At 31.3% G+C, this 20,578-nt stretch overlaps 1 protein-coding gene across 4 annotated transcripts in view; it reads left to right on the top strand.

Moving 5' to 3' along the window:
• The first annotated feature begins 1,042 nt into the window (after positions 1 to 1,042).
• LOC118187928 (lactadherin-like) overlaps positions 1,043 to 20,578 on the top strand; it is an 80,985-nt gene continuing 61,449 nt past the window's right edge. For 3 of the 4 annotated variants that reach the window (XM_035358224.2, XM_035358226.2, XM_035358228.2), the window contains exon 1: positions 5,726 to 5,882. The gene's annotated coding sequence lies outside the window, so the exon portion shown is untranslated. Of the gene's footprint in view, positions 1,261 to 5,725; positions 5,883 to 20,578 lie in introns of those variants that run through there. The other variant, XM_035358225.2, reaches the window with a different exon arrangement.

Genomic DNA, 20,578 nt, shown 5'->3' on the forward strand with positions numbered 1-20,578 from the left:
ACACACACAAAAAAAACATCCGGCTAATAAAGGTTGTACTGAATTAAAGATCTAGGCCTGTATTTTTAGTAATGAGTTTACAAGAGGATGTGAAAATGAAACATGGAACAAAATCAGCATTGAATCCTCCATAGGTTTGGTAACTTCTGATGCGCTAAGTAGGTCTTTCATAAAATTTTATTTTAAAGGAATTCAACTAAACTCTTGTGGTTTTTAAAAATTGAAATTATTTTGTGGATTGCGTACCTAATTGCTTCTGTTATCTACAAAAAACCCGCAGTTTCATAATAAGCTTGTTGATATTGAAGATCATAATTGTGTTTATGTAATTAATCATTATGTAAACACTATTGAATTATATATTGGCGTTCGTTAAAACTGCTACTGCATTTAGTCACTAAAACTGGCAAACTTAATCACTCGGTTTATAATGATAAGTTTTCAAATGCTACCAAAGACATATGCGATGGCTGTTTTAACAATGAAATACCATGCATTATTTTAAAATAGAATTATTTTGATGAAACATCGTTTCGGTTATAATTTGATAGACAAAAGATTGATTGGTTTGATTATAGTAAATCACGCGAGGGCTATCTGCCTAAAACGAGGAGTCCCTTCGTGGAAGAATTTTTAAGGGAATCTGTCTCGTATTTACTTGGTAAACAGGGAAAAATACAAAAACGCTCGTATACCTAAGCCGTTCGATGTAATATGAACGTGGGTAGTATATGGAAGATCTTATACTTAGTATATTGACAAGAAAAAAAGGTTTTTCTTTGGGTACAATTTTATGCTTTTCTAAAAATAAGAAAAAATTTTTCTAGATATTAAAAGATCGCGGGGAACTTTTGCCGGAACAAAGCATGTATCAAAATCTTTAGTGCTCAAAATAAGTTCCCAACTTAAATTTTTAATATCGGTTTAATATCTACAGATCAACAAGCATTTAACTGATGCTGTGGCAACACTATGTGGATCGTTTGGTTTGGTTTAGACAAAACATATTCGGAAGGAAATGGCTGAACTATTAGACATTTCTTGTTTTTAAATATCATATTTTCCGCGAAATCTCTTTATTTAATTTATGAGTAATAAAACAAATTTAAATCATAACTGCATTTGATTAGTTTATCTTGTTTTCGGATTTTTTTCTGAATTACACCCAAATTAAGCTCTGGTGTAAAATCTTCGAATTCTTCAAATTTATATAACATTACAACATATGGGGATAATAGGTGATGGAATGAAAGAATGAAGGTTAGTTTTCTTACTTATTATGACTAAAGATGAAAAGATTTTGTTTTCGATGTATTATTAGACCAAAAGATTTTGTCTTCGAGATATTATTAAATTAAAAGATTTTATTTTCGAAACTTTATTAGATTAAAGACTTTGTTTTCAACAGTTACACTGATCTATATATAGAAGCTTCTATACACTAATATAGTATGAATAAGATCCAAATTCTTGGATTCTAGCTTGCTAAAAATAGATTTTCATAACTATTTAATTTTTTTTTATAAAAAAAAGCCATTAGCTTCTTTTTAGAATTCAGATAATAAATTCTGTGCACTTCATAGGTAAAAGTCACAAATCAAGAGTTTCCTCATTTTTGACGTTTAGGCTTCTGCAAGTAAGCCTTAGGGTTTGTAGAAGTAATGAATTATAGCTATCAAAAGATAATGAACACATCTTACCGCTTTCATTATCTTGAGAAATTCTGCTAAAGGTCAAAGATCGAATATCCTATTCATTAATTGCTTGCCTAAGCTTGTATATCACGACTTCTTTCTTGTACATTGTATTAGAAAAACACTGCAAACGAAATATCGAAGAACGTAGATTTTCTAATAGTAAGTAATGATAACATAATGGCAAATGAGTTAATCTTTACCTATTGTCATTTAATAATAGTATGTCTATAGGCTTATATCGTAATTTGATCGAAATAAAGAATTTCTATAATATTTATAAGACAAAAATTTTCAAATTCGCCATTTAATCGTTGAAAGCCAAGTTCAGGGCTGCAAAAAAGAGACAGGGATGCATGATCCCTTTTTCACATTCTTTGAGCCATCTTAAAAGAAATAAAATAAATTTTCGAATGTTAGTCTAACTGTATGTTAATTATATAATGAGAATTAAACATTGTTAAAGAGAGTGAAAAATGTTGTAGAGACATTAGGTTAATTGGAAAAGCCGGAGAGATGAAAAATGAGCAACCGCCTTCGCCAGAAATCGAAACAGGTACCTCTGGAATACCGGCCCAGTGTGCAGACCACCACACCACGAAGGCAAGCCAAGAAAGCGCGAGAAATACCTTATAATGTTATCACAAATATGTTTGTATAGAAAAATATTTGATATCCTTAACATTAATATAATTATAAAGAAATGTTTGCTTGTTACACACATGCGGTAAAACATGACTGCAATCCGTCTAAGGGAGCAAATGCCTTGATGAAGACTTTTTAAGAGAAAAAAAGAAATTTGAGGGAACGAGATGCATTCACGTTAGAATCGTCACCCACGAAGTTTTTTAGGTTCTGGACTTGATTCGTGGTCGAACTACCAGCGTTCTAACCTTTTCAGCCCAAAGAAAAGTTGAATAATTCAAGAACTGACTTACATGTAATGTACACAATAAATTAAAAACGGTAGATGTCGTTAGACCAGTTCATTAAATATATAATAAAAGGTTTATAAATAACGCTGTTGTTAAATATCGTAGTTCATTCATTTCTTTAATTTTTAAAGTGTAAAATTCTTAATATATGTACGACCTTTGTCCTTTGAGCTTTTCATTAATAATCAAACCATATGATTGAGGCATAATCCGCTTTTTTCATCTATTCGAAATGTAATGTTAGCTTTTATAAGTTTTCTGAATGTTTGTGTTCATTAGATTCACATTAAGTGATATATAGGCAGCATACTAATGTTACTTTCCTTCTACTACAAACACTTCAGTGTATTTTGATAACTGATATATAAGCTGAAAAAAACATGGCGGATTTACAGTTTCCTGCAGTATTCTAAACCTCTAATTTGCTAAATCATGCTTTCTAGTATGTCTGATTTTTTAGAGCGTAATAATTGTAAAGTAATAGTGCATAATTAATAAATTATCATTATTAAATTATTCATAATTACTTGTTAACTATTCAACATAATTTAAGAAAATAATAATAGGGATAATAGAAAACGCCTTTTCTTCCCTGAAATCTGCGATGAAGAGGAATGTGCTCATGAGAGTATTTCTTCTCTCTCTTTTGTTCAGATTTCCAGATTTATTTGCGAACCTAAATGTTACAAAGCCGTTTTCGCGCCATATAAATTAATTGTTCTATAATACTTACAATGGGTGAGATGCTTTTCTTCCTGCAAATTTTAAATGTATGATCTGATGGAATTTGGTACTTACGTATTAACGCAACCATCTTGGCGCAGTTTAGCGTTTTTTTTACAGATGAAAATGTAAAAGGTAATCATCGGGTGCAAGTTGGTGCTTTCGCGATTTTTTAAAAAATGATTCTCGAAATATCCATATTTATTATAAGTTGGCAGATATTATCAACATGTGAAAATTCAACATACTTTAGAAATTTACTCGGCATCGCACGAACCCCAGAAGCACTGACCATCGACCAAACGCATCTTCTCGTTGTTCCTTTTAGAGATTTTGCGGCAAAATTCTATATGCCTGCAGAAATTTCTTCCTTTGCTGGCAAATTCCATTAACCATTTATTCATATTTAATTTATTCATTTCAAACCAAATTCCATTTTAATTTTTAATTTTGGCCCACCAGCGGCCGAGCGGTAAAGTCGCTGAACACTGGTAGTTCGGTCCGAGGTTCGAATCCCGCGAACGGGCTGGCTGCATGGGCGTTTTCGTGGTTTTCCCCATGTGTAACGTGTATACGAGCCAGTTTCCCTTAGAAAGTCCTCCACGAAGGCATCCCTCCTCTTAGGCAGATAGCCCTCGAGGCTTTGCCATAATCACACACACACACACACACCATTTTAATTTTAAAATTAAAGCAAAAATACCAGTTTGCTTGTAAGAACAGTTAGAACTTGGAATACAATAAAGAGAATGCATAAGAATATGGCGCCGTTTCTTGCCTGAAGGATTGTTATAAGCATGGTTGCCTGAAGAATGGTTATGAGCATTGCTGCCAGAGTTTGGCACATTCTGAAAGTTTGGCGGCTTCTATTAAGGTGGTTTCTATAACACAGAAGTACCTCAAATTTCTACTACGTTGGATATGGAGCGGATATATTGAGTTGTAATAACTTTACGAAGAGAAGAACTTTTGGGTTTTTTCCGAATTTAGAATCGAGACCAATGTCTGCTTGTAGCCCTACAGTTGTATACTTTTAGAATAACTTTTTATAAACAAAGTTTTGAATGGATTTTATTTAGGGAACTAGGACGTCTGGAAATTAAACCATATTATCGTATAATAGCAGGTTCAGCAACATTTTCCGTAGGTAGTACAGCAAAATTTTCATTTTCAACGCTATAAAAGTACTAAAAGTTCGTTGTTTTTATTTTGCATAGTGTTTGATTATCAGGACAATTTAATATCACTGATTTAAATATGTCCGTGTACATATATTTTTATACAGGATAGATATTCATCTGGAAAGATTTTGACATTTCTAAAAATTTTTCAGCTCTCAGAAATGGAAACAAATTGCAGCAAACAGATTTGAACCTTCTAAGGCTTGCTATTGCGTTAAGTAATCATGGCTTGTATCTGATCGCGTTCACAATTGATAGTTTCATTCGATATTGCTTTTTTTTTTTTAAACCTAATACAAAGTGTCACTTGATGATATTTAAACTATGTGAGTGAGAAAACGTTTTTTCATTACTATTATCCTGGCAAGACTTTTTGAATTGTGCAATTAATTCTCACAGGTTTAACCCTGATAATACAGGGCAGCCTCTTTTAAAGGGAACATTGATGAGTGGGTAAAATAAGTGGTCTTTCTTTGAGTTTTTTATAAGCCAAATTACTTATTAGTTTTAAGATAAAGAGAATTTTTTCAAGTTAAAAACTCCTTGTGTGTTTCTTCCAATGAACGGAGAATTTAATTTTTTTATGTCTGCTTTTATGCTGTTGATTGATGATGTTCTGTACCTTGCTGTTCTGAATAAGGGATGATGTTGATTTTTTAAAATGCTGCTTTGAAAACTGTGCAAACGTTAAATTTGAAACTTAAAAAAAAAACTTGTAATAAAATTATTTTCTTCTATTTTTAGCTTTTATAATAAACAAACGTAGTTCGTTAATTTCACCTTGAATTGTGGTATTTGGAATATTTAATTGATTTTCTTGTAAAATACTTTAGCATTTCAACGCTTTTGTGACAGGTAGTCTTATTATACAAGCTTTCAATATCTCTAATTACTTTTGTTTCAGCTGATATAGCACGCGTCTAATATTCAGGCGAATATGGTATTTTCCTAATTATTGCTCTTATTTCATTTTCAAAAATTTTGAATTAAATTTTTTGAAGGATCATTTCGCTTGACTTATAGAGAACAATAAAAAATACCAAGATATGTAATATATAATACATTCGTAGAAAATAGAGCGTCCACGCATTTTTGACTGAGACTCTTTGGCGAATGATTAGTTTGGCGAAGAAAAAGTGCGGGAGTTGGCGATCCCCGCTTCAGAACTCCACAATTCGGTGGAACTTGCAGCGGTCCTAATTCGTTTTCACCACCGCCGAATCAAAGATGATGCTGTCAGTTTAGATTTTGAAATTGCCCGCTGATTATATGCTGCCATGAGCAAGCGAACAATTTTTTTTATCACGTCATTCTGACGACTGGCTTCTGGACGGAACAAATATCGGGCGGTAAGTTTCAATTTACCTTGAATTTAACTAATTTATCATGAAGCAATTACAATGTATTCTTTTTAAGAATTCATACGTTTATAAACAAATTTTCCAAGAGTAATGAATGTCAATAAGAATACAACTTATTTTATGAAAAAAAAGTTTTGCAAAAATATTACTAAAAACAAAATGATATTTTTGCAAAATAATTCAGAAAATTAATACCATATTATAAATTAAGTGATAGTTTAATCAAATATCTAAATTCTTGGTTATAAAGTAAGCTTTGCGTTATATTTATCAAACGTATTTTTTTTTTTTTACTTTTCATTGTCAACCAGAATGAAATACTGGAAATTTTAAGTCAGAAACTGAAATGCTTTGTTTTAAAACTGAATTTAGCTGAGAAATCATTTAAACAATTTGATGTTCAAGTAAGATGAAAACCAAATATTTAAATTATTTTTTCATGGAAATTTAATAAATATTTTTCAAGCGAGTGATAATTTTATTATGAAGATTACGAAACATGCAAAAATATTTGTTAATGAAATATAAAATAGTGTTTTTATGTGGGTTAGAATTTGCCGGCTTGTTGACAAAGATCTTGAATGCCAAATGATCAGTAAATTCTCCCAGTAAAATACTGCATTATTTGCCTTTCACTGAAAACGGTGTAAAAATTCAATAGATATTTTTTTCATGTAATTGTACATTAAAAATTTACAAAACTGTATAATTTGTTCAGACTAATACATTATTTTAAGGGGGAAAATTCTTAATATTTGATATTTTTTAGTTATCCTTCAGTAAATATATAATCTAGCTACAGCCTTGTTTTTAAACTCATGAAAGTAAAAAGTTTTAATAAGAAGAAATGATTTGTAAAGTAAAGACAGCTAATAGAAATTTCGTAATATCATGGCCTTTAAAAGCTGGAAGTAGCATTTTAATTAATAATTATCTATGTAAACAAAACAACTTTCATCTGATGATTTTTAAATATCTTGCAAATTATAACGTAAATCGTTTCACGAACCAATGGAAGAAGAGATATTTTGTACACCAAGTGCTTTTGAGTTACAAAATGTTGTTCTTAGATTAGAAAAATTATCAGAAAACTCTGTTATACAATGATATTCTATGAACACTTGTTAACATAAATAATAATGTTAAAAATGCTGCTACAAGCAGGTACCATTTAAAATAAATATTTTGCTTAACTCGGTAAATATTTAGTTTGCATTTACATATTAGACAGTCTATTATTTTACATCTAAACAATGTCTAACAAAATGAGGAAATAGTTCAACTGTGATTCCTAGAATAACGAAACATATAAGAGTTGAATATATTTTAAGCAAAGAATCTGATTGTTTACATATATATCCTCGCATTTAATTTGTAATGGATGAAAGAAAAACCTTATAATATGAGCTTTGCAACGAAAGAAAATTCAATGTTAAATTCTTTCCCTTTATAGAGATTGGAATCCATTATTTTTAAGGAGAAAAATTTCAATAGTTTATATATGTTAACAACAACCTAGAAATTTTTGCTTCCCATGAAGAAGAAATTTAACCAGATTATTATTAACACAAAAGAAAATGTTCTGAAAATTTTTTTCTTCAAGAAGAAATTTGTATCATATTCTCCCGAAATGCCTTACTTCTCTACAATTAATTATAGTCTAATGCTATTCCGTTAGAGGTTTTTGCTGGAAAACGTCCTTATCTAGCATGATATTATTAATTTTACTTCATTTAATAAGTAATTTTTGCTGCAATTTAAATATTTTTTCCTTATTTCTAATTTAAATTTGGGAAAACTAAACAGGATATGCTAAGACTCCGAGAATATAGCTCAGTTTTTTTTTATATGAATATATTCTACACTCCTTTGTTAAGGAGGCCCACCAGCGGCCGAGCGGTAAAGTCGCTGAACACTGGTAGTTCGGTCCGAGGTTCGAATCCCGCGAACGGGCTGGCTGCATGGGTGTTTTCGTGATTTTCCCCATGTGTAACGTGTATACGAGCCAGTTTCCCTTAGAAAGTCCTCCACGAAGGCATCCCTCCCCTTAGGCAGATAGCCCTAGTGTGCTTTGCCATAATTAAATACACACACACACGTTTCCTTTGTTAAGGAATTGGTCTTTTCCGTGTTAATAAAACACTGAATAATTTTTCTGATGGATTAAATAATACAAAAAAGTAGATAAAATCTTTCGTCTCGTAAGAACCTTTCGTACCTTTCGTTTGGTAAAGCAATATTTCGTACTATTCTAATAATAGAATTCTTTGTTAAATATTACTGAATAACATTTCTTATTTAAAATATTTGATAAGAATAAATGCGAAGCAAAAGATTATTAATGTATGAAATTGTTCATCAATCGTTCCTTTTCTAAAACATTTCATTTGAAGTAATAAAATATAAAAAAATTGATGTTGCTAGTACATGACCTGCCGCCAACTCTATGTTAAGACATAGAATTGAAGGAATAGCAACGAGCTTTAAGTAAACTATCACTTCCGTTTGGTCCCTCGTAAATAAAATTTAATTTATTTATAAATTTTATGATTCATTGTTAATTATAAACACTACACATTTTTTATTATTTTGTTATCCGACTTATATTCAGATAAAAGGAAAGTTAAAATTTTATTGAAAGTTTTGTTTTCTATAACTTATACTTCTAAAACCGAAAGAAACTTTTTTTCCCATTATTCCTTTTCTTAAATGGACTTAAACTGAACTTTTTATAAACAGGATATGTTGTCTTCAAAATTTATGCGAATGTTTGTCTTATGGAAAACATTTAGAGAGAACCTGATGTAGTATTTTCATTTTCAAGGAGCTGAAATATTCTAAGGCATTTTCCAACTGAAACATAAATTTAAAAAATGCGAATAAATAAAAATAAAAAAATAGAAATATCGTTTGTAGAATAAGGTAAAAGAAATAAATAGGGAATTAAATTTACTTCTCACTTTTATCTATCACTTTTATAAACTTTAATTAATTCTTTTAGAAAAAATTCTATCCAAATTATTTAAGAAATTTATCTAATAGAATTTATGTACTTCTTTACTATTTTGCTTAATAAACACCATGTAGCTATTTTCATTCCGTTTGTTTGAGTAACGTACAGGGAATAACGGAAACACTGCGATTAAAAAAGCTAATTGTGTTTCCATAGATTTTTTAGTAAACCGCGAAAGCAGCCATCACTTTTTTCATGGCTATTTTACATACCTTCTCAAAATTGTCTAAAACTTCAATTTTTAGTTGGGGTTTCTAAAATTCAGTTCGTGATGAAGGAAAATATGGGGCTTGACTGAGTTCCAAAAAAGTCAGATTGTTTGCGCCGAACTCTTTTGTGTGCATCTATACCTTTAGCTGCTAAATAATTGATGGTATCGAGTTACTGTATTTAAAAGCATAACAACATACAGTATTCCCAGGAACACTTGTTTTCGAGATACAATCGATGTAGAATCATTAGACTTGATTCTGAGTAGAAAACGTGAAAAATGAGCAATGCCCTTCCCGGGTTTCAAACTCCGTAGCTCCTAATTGCCAGCTAGTCGTGCTTCCAATTACAGCATGAAGGAGAGGTAAAATAGGAGAACAGTCACTTACACCCCCCATCATATCAAGGGCGACCGACGACGAGGTGACTCAATCGCCATATGTAGGTGGCTACGAATTATCGTCGTCCACATTTCAGTTTAGATGCCCCATTTAGAGCGACTGGAACTTTTTTGAAGCTAGGAAACGTGAGGAATCAGCTATCCCCTTATTGGGACTCGAATCCCGGACCTCTGGATTACCAACTGGACGTACTTCCTATTACTTTACAAAAAAAAATGATAAGGAGGTGAAAAATCCCTTGTTGCGGGAAAAAGAAATTTTCTGACAGAGCCGGAATGACATTAAAGAAGACTGTTATGTCAAAAAGAAAAGCCAGTGCGACAAAGATGAATGCTGAATTTAATATGCATCTAGGAGCCCAGATGCGACACATACAGTGAGAAGGGAAATGTATAAGCAGAATACTTACGCAGAAATATTAACTCAAAACCTCTTATTTCACAAATAAATCTAAAAAGGAGACTACATTTGTGTTAATGTACGAAAAACGTGGCATGCAGATCAGTAGAAATAAATACTCTTTTCTGATAAATGTCTTAATATTCTCCAACGCAGAATGAGTTTATGCGAAGGAAACACAATAGAAACTTAGCGATCTAAACTGCTTTCAACAGCAAAACACGGTGGTGGTTCAGTTATGCTTAGGCAGTCATATCATGGTTTGCAGCAGGCCCAGTTATCACCTCCATAAAGAGAAATAAGTAGCGTTGACTAAGAAACTGTTTTAAACTAACACGCTCATTCTGTCAAAATGTTAAAAAATTTCTACTGTTTGAAAAACAGAGACCTGTTTTAGAGTTTCCTAAAATGCACAGAGATTTTCTGTATAAGTAATGCCATTTAAAAGCTTAATAACCGTTTGCCTGATTTTAAAGATGACGAGCTTTCCATTCATCTACTAGTATAGTTGCTTTTCAGCAGTTATGCAACAGTTGCGTATTTCCTAACCATAGAAAAATAACTATAGGTAATAGATGAGTATTTTGTTGTAAGGTAAATACAAGTCTCCATTACTCAACAGAAACTTTTTTTACTTCAGTAATTAACACGGAGTACACAAAACTTATCTCATAAGTGTGCTTTCCAGCATTTCAAACTGCATATAAATGCTTTTCGGAAAACTAGTTAGATAAGCTATTATATTGTAAATTTTATGCTTTTTACCGCTACTGTTCGTTACAGTTAATATGATGGATGATATCGTTAGGTTTCTGTAACATGACTGTGCAAAATTAAACTGCAGAAGACAAAACCAAGACTTTAACGAGGATTTCAGAATTTAGTTTGATGAAATTTAGTTCAGAAACGTGGATTTTAATGTCTGATAAATGTAATATAATAAGAAAGTCTACTTACTTATAATCGTGTAGCAAGCTTGGTACAAAATGAAAATTGAAATATTAGAGAGGCAGTTGCGATGTATTAGAAGAATTAAGATGTGTAATTGCTTTTAACTATATTCAATTTCACAAAAGGCTGAATACTTTTTACTACATTGGTAATGCTAAGTATATTTTATGGCAATAAATTCCATTCTGCTACGAGCTTCGTAATCCCCGCAGGATTCTGGGAACGGCATGGCGACTTGAAATTTCTTTTCTACGGCATTCCAGACTTCATATATGAAGTTCAGTCAGAATAAGCAACTCATCTGCCCATTACCTGAATTTTTCTTGCAATTAAAGTATTCATCAAGTAACTTAGTCTATAAAGATGAATTTTATCATCCACACGAAAGAAATGGCGCAGAAAATTCCAGAGCCTATTCTATTGAGGATCTATAGAATAGGCTCTGGATTCTATCTCTAATTCTATTGAGGAGAACGCAAGACCTTGGCTTCACTAAGTTTTTGATATTATAGAGAAACTTACAATGAATACATATGGGAAAAAAACGAGGGGGTGCCAGTCAAAAATAAACGTGAAAATCGAGGTAAATTATTAAGCAATACTGATTATTTTACTTCTTTCTACCATTGTAAGCCCCGTTAGCACGCCGGAATTTACGGCGGTGCAAAAGTCCTCAGTTCAAATCTATAAGCATAGTGAGAACTTTTTTTTTTTTTTTTTTTTTTCCAAAGCGGTGCAAACACAATATTTGAAATACTTCAACATATCATGATTTGACGGCATCAAAATAAAAAAAAAATGTATCATAAGTAAAACGGTTTTTCTTAGCCTCTTATCTTATAATACTCGTCTCTCAAAACTATTGCAGCTATTTTACTTCCTTTCCGGCAACAATACAAAAATGGGTAAGCCTTTCTATCATGCGCTTCAAATAACTACGGTGCAAAATGTTCAGAATATTTTTCTTTGGAAATTTAGTCAAAGATAAACCATAAAATCAAACTAACAATACGTCCATCGTTCCCGTTATCTTAGTATTCTTTCTTTTACTTGTTCTATTGGCCGTGCTAACTTGCAATGCCACTTTATTGTATTTTCAAAAGCTTCTACGATTATGCTATGAAACAGGATGAAAATATTATAAAACGGCGCATGTTATCTTTGGTTCTGAAATACGTATTACTACCGAAAAATTTCAAAGAATAATCGAAGCTACTTTTATATGTAGCATTAATATTACTTAAATTATCTCTCATCTTATATTTCTTAAATTACCTTATACAAACTCCCAGCTAGAGGATCGGTAACGTACAGCACTACAAATTAGTAAGCCTTGTGAGTCTTTATTGTAATGATTATAGTACAGTAATGTTTATTATTCAATAATGTTAATTATTTGCTCAGTATATTTCTTATTCGCTATACGTTGCACGAACTAAATTTAATCCAGCTCCAGACGATGCTCTCTTTCATTGGCTTTGTTATTACTTTCAGTCCTACTTTATTTTGGAAAAAAAATTGTATTGAAAATTATTTTTAACGGACTATCATAAAATAATTAAACTCTGTAAACAGAACTACGTAAAAAACTGTTTTTATTTAAGGCCACCCTTATTGTGTCATTCAAACTATTATACATTTTTATCATAAAAAAGCTTTAAAAATATTATCATAGAACAGATTGAATAAACGATGATTCATCAGCTTTCAGTTTTATTCATAAGATGTTTATGAATGTTATGTTTTGAGATATAAGAAGATATAAAGCAAAATCGCAATGCCCATCTAAACTCGTGAGCAACGTATGGCAAAAACTTTTATGAAGATCAAAACGTATGTTTCCCCACTGAAATGTTTAAAGTAAGTTGCTCCCAAAAACATTTAAATTGTGATAACTATCATTTGTCCCTATGCTTTCGATGCCAATATTACAAATTTCGAACTCATTTCTAGTAAATATCATTTGTAAATTGAAAAAAAAATGAAATAATATAATGATTTTATAAAATATTACTTCTTTATAAGAAATTTTTGTATTGTTTAATTTTCCAGCTTTTTCTTAAAATTATTTTCACGAATACATTGTTGCCACTTATCAGTTAATCGACGACATTATGAACATATTTTAGATTAAAAAATCCAATATGCAATGTGAAAAGTAAAATAATCGTGTGACCAAGGAATAACTATAAATCGTTATTTAAATTAATTGTAAATTTATCGATTTCACGCTTTCGAGGACAGAATGCATGGTTTCTGTTTAAAATTACTCTCATTTTGTTTATTTTTCCTCTAATGAATTGCAAGTTCGACTTCTGTTTGTTTATATGTTATTTATTGTAATGCAATGTTATACATGAGAAGTTTCAGTTTTCACAAAAGATACGATGACATTTATGATATTTATTTCATGTGCGCATAGCAGGAATTGCTGCTCTTTTAAAATTATGAAATTTTCTTTCAAAATAAAATAGTATTAAAAGATTTAGTATGCTGGATATTGGTAATATTCTTGTGATTGCTTGTAACTCATGTTTTCAGAATGTGCACTAATCAATCTTCTGTTTAGTTAAATAACCTTAATGTACTTTGCCATAATTAAATATGCTAACCCAATTTAGTTTCTATGTATAAAATTCTTATTATAATTAAGGGAGTGTTATTCATGTTCCAGTTTGTTGCCTAGAAATGGTGTAAAAGCTAATAAATCTTTCTGTATGTCTTTAATAGGCAAGGAAGTCGACAACAATGGTTTAAAAATTGGATCATATTCTAGCAATCCAAATGAGTGTTTAGGTTTTAGTAACTATCATTTGTAATATTCATAGAAGGGAGATATACCTCTTTCAGAAGTTCTTTAACGACAGGATATCAATTGATGTGTGTAGCAGTCATGTGCTTTCCTTAATTTTACTTATCATAAAAAAAGCGATATTATAAGAAAATAATAAGGTTTGTAAAAAATTTCTGAATTATGGTAACTTCCTCAAATAATTAAACAGAAGATACATCTTACCAAAATTTACACTTAAATACCTGTATTTGAATGTTTACTGTCTTCTGTATGAGACAAATTTCATAGAACACATTGATACTTTAATATAATATGTGAATGTTTGAATTAGATGTAGATTTTATTGTATAATCATTCACTTCGTTCAAAATATGTTGCGATGTGTTGGTTACATGTAGAAAGAAATCGATTGGAAGTTTTTTTTAAAGGGAAGAAATGTGTGTCTCCCCTTTTTACTGTGTAGAAAAGGGGTGTCGTAGTCAAATCATATCACGTCACGGCGCTTCCAAATTGGACATAATACTGCAATAAAAAGCTATAAATTCCGATCTTCTCTCGTTACTGTTCCCGTTCAGCGACATAAATAAATAAATAAAAATCGAAATAAAACATCCGACGGTGCGTCGAGCTTTATTATGAGCTATTTATTGCGCGTAGAACGACCGGCTGAAGGTTGCTACGATTCTTGCCTCCTACATTTTCATACACCGACAATGGTTTTGAATTTCAAACAGGCATCAGGGAGAAAGATAGCACCGATATCATCCTTCAACAATCATTGGGTTGTTGAAATCATCGGCAGAGGTGGGGGAGTGTTCTATAATTTTATCCTACTAGGAAAAGAGATGGGATATCTAAAAAAATGAACATCCCTCTGCGTGACAGCTATGAAATTTGAAAGTATTCAAGAATTCGCAACATTTCATTATATGCTAAAGATCTAGTTTTGCTAATTTGTCTGCAATGAAGAAAATTCAGAATTAAATATTTCATAGATTAAGAATAGAATTTGTAAAAGTAACCAAGTGGAAAAACGTGGAAAAGTTCAAGTGGGAAAAAATGCCTTAAGCTATGCTTATTTGATGGTCAATCCATAATTTAAAAGAATGGAATATATGCAATATCTTTGATTAAAATCAAAGATTTCTTATTTGAATTAAAATTCACCTGACTATCGTGCTATTTGTAAATCTCATTTCCAGTTTTATTGACCAGTTAAGATTTTAAATTGCTCTATGCTCTACATTGTGATTTTTCTGTTTTGTGCCCTTCCAGAAGTATGTAAATTTGTTTGGTATAAGAGGATGATCGAAAGCAAGCGGTGTAGTTCTGAGCTGATTAGCGAGTGATTGCTACTAACTAAACTGGTGTTAAAAGAATAAGAGAATTTTCACATTCAGCATACAGCTCGAGGGTGGTGCGGAGTTATCTGGAGAGTGAAACTATTCCATATCTGCCGTGCGTGGTCTGCTAGATCCCCAGATTCCCGGACCTAAATATCATAGAGCATGGGTGGTGTGGCACATGCTGGAATGACTGATAGCAGGTCGAAGTGTGCCTCGAGGCCCCTCCACGAGCTTCGACATGCATTACTACAGGAATGGACGCTACTGCCACAACAAGCAGTTAACGCCATTATTGCCAGCTTGACTTGCCGTGGTCAAGCATGCATTTCAGCTAGGAGGTATCATATCCGTTATTAGCGTGATATTTCCATTGCAAATTCTTTCGATCCATTTGGTCTTTCGTGATGCCATAATTCGTCGTAATAAATATGTTTTCGTATATCTTTGCATTATTGGTTGCTGTATAGTATAGCAATGCCACGCGAATCTCTTGGATCAATCTCAAGCATATCCATTAAAAAGTTTTGGTTTTATTCATTATTTTGCTTTTGTTGTTTATTTTTTGAGCAGAAATGTATATTGGGCATTTCAAAAATGTGTCTGCTATATTCTTCGAAAGAAATCGTATTGTAATCTTTTTATTGAGGAGTTTCAAAATTACAGTAGGACTGCAATTTGAAGCAAATGTCAATAATTTGCAGAGTATGCAAACAGCAATATTTGCAGCAATGTTACATCTCTGCTTACATGCAAAGAAGCCGATGCATGATTAGTGCCTCGTCAGCTCTGGCAAGTTAGTGCAAATTTCAATAAGCCAAAAAGAAATGGCTAAACACAGGCCAAAAAAATAATGATCATTATGAAATGTGTATATGAAACTGTGTTATGAAAATTTATACTGAAAAGCTTACTCAGAACGCAAGCAAGAGCTATAAGTACAACGACTGTCGTGGAGTTCAACTGAGGTCTCAGAGAGTTACTAAACGTTCTAGAAAAGATTTTCTAGAGGCATTTCACATTCAAAAAAATCTTTCTGTTCTAGTTAAAGATCCTACTTCTAATCCATCTTTGCCTTCGGCCTTTAAAGAAACTATGTTTTAGTTCTGGTTTCATCAACAGATGGCGCCACTAGCTTATCTTCTGTCCAGGCTTTCTTGTCTTATCTAATCATTATATCTCTCAAACTTATAATAATATCTTTTAAATATTAAAACAAGATCTAGGAAAAATGTAGTGCCGTTGCTTTTTAAATAAATCTTCATGATGCGTTTTTTAAAATTTTGATAAATTTCTCCTATTTTCTGCACTTAATTAATATTTTTTAAAAATAATAATGATTAGTTTCAAATACTGATAGTGTATAATTATAATAATATATTTTAAATATTAAGACAAGATCTTAACTTATAATAGTATCTTTTAAATATTAAAACAAGATCTTAACTTATAATAATATCTTTTAAATATTAAAACAAGATCTAGAAAAAATATAGTGCCGTTGTTTTTTAAATAAATCCAAATGCTTTTCATGATGCGTTTTTTAAAATTTTAATAAATTTCTCCTATTTTCTTTACTTAATTAATATTTTTGTAAAATAATAATGATTAGTTTCAAATACTTATTTAATATTTATGAAAAATAAAACTAAAATGCGATTAAAGGGTTTTCATATTGTATTTCTTAAAACAAGTGCTTCGTGTGCAATTAAGGTACCCGAACAACGTGTTCTTAGAGTGATTAAAATTTTTCTATGGCAGGAAAGGGAAGAAATCGTCGCCGGGATTCGAATTCCGAAACTCCCGAAAACGCACAAGCGTGCTTCCAGTTATACAACGGAAGCATGCGGAAAGGAGAGAGAAAATTCCTTATGCCTTCCCTTTTCAAAGGGCGATTGGTTATTCGTGGACCCAATCGCCAAATCCTGTCGAATTATCGTCCCCTACCTTTTAGTTCGGGCGCCACTTGTAGAATATTTTAGAATTTTTCGATATAAAAAAATTAAAGAAATCCGCAATAGCCATTGCAGGGATTTGAACTCCAGACCTCCCGAATGCTCGTCGAATGTTAAAGTTAGAAAAGAAGTTACACCACGAGGGCATGCGGAAAGAAGAAAGAAAATATTTTATAACCTTAATCGTGAGGTTTATTTTTATGTATTAGGTTACTTAATTTTGTATTTTTGGAAACACACGTTTTTATGGCTGACTTAAGGAAAATTATTTTATCGAGAAAATTCACAAGAATTTTTCTTATTGTATTTATTTGGCGTATTTTCTGCTTATAAGATAAGCACTTTATGAGTGAATATTACAAGTTCCTGTATCAGTAAGATTCTAAGATTATCATTTTCTGTGAATTTCAAAATTATCAGTTCCTGCGTATTCTAGGATAAAAGGTTTCTGCATATTCTAGGACTATAAATTTATGTATTAATCTAGAATGACTACTTTCTTTGTGAGCTTATAAATTGTTTACTTAGCTGAAATTCGGCCTAATTAAGAAGTAAACAAAAGTAACGGAAATACGTTGTCCATTACCTTACCAGAAGCCGTATTATTAAGATTGTTGAATACCGGTAGTTTAGCGCGGATTTAAATGCCGTGAATGGACTGGTATATGGGCATTTTCGTAGTTGTCAAACGAACGCCTGAAACTCCTTTCAGCATACCTCATTGCTATTTCAGCAAGTATGTCAAAATAAATTCGCTGTTTAAGCTAAGTTTCCCCTATCTGTAACTTATGCCTGTACGTTACTCTGTACTAACGCCTGTGCTGTCAAACTTACAAAAGAAGAATTAACATGAAATCATGTTAAGTGATAATTGTTCTGTCTTTTCACATTTTCCAAAAATAATTCTTACTTTCATTTTATTCCTTAGATAATTCAAGAAATCGTTCTAAAAGTCAAAAAGTCATTACCCTTTAAACTTAAAATATCATAATCATAATTTTTAAACATAAACTATTATAATTAATTTCAGATAATGTAGAATCAATACAGTTTGCAGGCTTTATCAGTACTCAAATTAGATGTGCCGGAGCTATTTGGCACGAGCAATAAACAATAAATAAAATATATAAAAAAGATAAATAATTACTATTAAAATATAATGTGATATAAAGAGGTAAATAAAAATGCTAATAATTTAAATTAATAATAATATGTAATTAATAAATTAAAATATCGCATAAATTAAAGTAATAAAAAATAACGAGATATGGTACGAAGAATGAAACAAAATCAAAATTAGAGATTTTTTTTCACGATAAGACAAAATTAATTTCTATTAGGATTTGTTCTCTTAACTAAAGTTAGTTAAAGCCTCTTAGTTAAAGCCTTCATGATCATAACAGTTTATGAATTTGTTTCCTAAATTATTTGTATTTCTACTGTGTTTGTTCAAATTGTAAGGATCATAAGTTTGACTAACGTTTATTTTGTTTTAAAATTTTACTGTCCTCTCTTATTTTCCACTTCCGGCCAGAATAAACGCGTTAAATTGTTTAAGCAAATTGTACTTGCTAACGCTTAAGTATTTAAGTTGGCTTTTCGCCAAGAACAGAGTTAGATGGAGAGATTGTGAGCTTTCTTGCCACTGTATTCCACGAGATCATTCAAGCAGTTGCTGTCCGCTTTTAAGGCCAGAGGTTTCGTCCTCTGATATCTAAGACATATTGTAGTTTTCCGCAGTTTGCGTTCTACATACGTAATGATCTGAAAGGCCAACCTTAGTGTTAGTCATCTGCGTAAAGTATTCAAAGTTAGCTCTTATTTAAATAGTTAGTTCTTATATTTTTACGTTCAGACCATAAGTGGTTGGTCTTTGTATCCCGAAGTGCAGGAGCACCTGTAATATCGTAGAGAATAAAGGGTAAAGTTAACCCTTCTTACTTGTGTTGTCCATTCCAACATATACGAACATAGCTTGAGTAAGCTCCCTGTTCCCATTCAGGACATTGATGCTTCCCAAGGCAATTTCGAAGGAATACTAGTCCTGATAAAATGTTCGTCCTTTTGCCCCCTCTTTTCTGGAAAAGGGAAACATGAATTAGTTTAGAAACTATTAAATAAAATGTTGCATTGATAATATGTATTTTATACTAATTTTGCAGTTCAATTTTATGACGATGTGCCCAAACTTGTCTTATTTAAGGCTCCAGTGAGCTTCCTTTGGAATTGCGATTTCACTCAAAGACTTGATAATTAATATGAAATGCATAGTACTGCACCTTAGGTAAAAAATAGTTAATAAATGCGGGCACCTTATTAAAATTACACGAGTTTGGTGTAGCTAGCAATAGAGTAAACTGTGCATTGTCTCTTGTATAATTACTATATCATTACTATATGTAGCTTTTATTGCTAGGGTAGTTTTAGAAATGGATTTAAGTAACAATTGCAGTCTACATTACATGTAGATATTCATCTGATTATTTCTTTACATGAAAAATGCTATTTTAAACATATTCTTGGTCCTTAACCAATTGAATTTGGATGAAATGAGAAAAAATTAGCTAGCAGAGATCTCGATAACGTTAATAATAATTTTATCTTTAAAAAAAGGAGTAATAAACCTCAAATTAAAAGTTTATGATGATTATTTCAAGTGTAGGCATTATACTTTCATTCTGTTTTCAAAAATAAATAAATAAATGTTTTTCATGATAAAGTCATCTTCTTAAAACATTGTTTTTCAATTTGTTAGAATCTTTCAACAGACATTTTCCTTAAACTGCAAAGTACATCAATGAATTGATTAGTTATTCTCATTTGTATTTAATTTTATCTACTCTGAAAATAAAATGAATTTTGTAAATGAATGATCCTTTACGAAAAAATTTGTTAGATCTGTTTCAGCTTTTGATACTTATTATCCTTATTTCTGAGCAAGAGTGAAGACAGCCCATAACTTTCTTAAGACATTTTCCATTTGCATCTTTGAGATTTATGTTGCAGTAAATCGCCTGTGGCATGTAAAATTATTTCTAGTTCTGTATACGTAAACTATATTCATAGTTATTTAACGGATCAACATGCAACCGAGTTCTGTTTGTTTTATGATTTAGGAGAAGAAATTGTGTTCTGCATAAGCAGTTTTAACGATTAACTTGGGACTTATTTTTCATAGCCTGTATGACTTCAAGTGCAATGTTCCATATGAAATATAAAACTATATTTGTTTCAGTATGAAAAAATCGTCTCTTCGTTTAAGCATATAAGAAAATGAGTTTCATTTTTTTAAATTAGTATGTTGCCTTACGAAGAAGCGAAATCCCATTTAAATGCTGAGTAAGAAATATTTAGAATATTAAAATTCAAAAACAGAAAGGAATGCATTTAATTTTTTTAATACTCGATTGATAATTTAGGTTGGATTAGGCTATTTATTACGGCAAAGACTTTGAAGGATCAGCTTTTGTACAGAATTTTTAGAGAACTTTTCTAAAAACTCTTGTCTCATTACCTTTAGCAAAAACCACGGAAAGCCTATTCACCTTATAAGGTATTTCTCCCGCCTTCCTAGCGTGCCTTTGTAGTGTAGTGGTTCTGCACGCTGGGCCGGTATTC

The sequence above is a fragment of the Stegodyphus dumicola genome, chromosome 6, assembly GCF_044657685.1.
Source record: "Stegodyphus dumicola isolate Sdum_Otavi_A_Nest chromosome 6, ASM4465768v1".
In the NCBI taxonomy this organism is placed as follows: Eukaryota; Metazoa; Arthropoda; class Arachnida; order Araneae; family Eresidae; genus Stegodyphus; species Stegodyphus dumicola.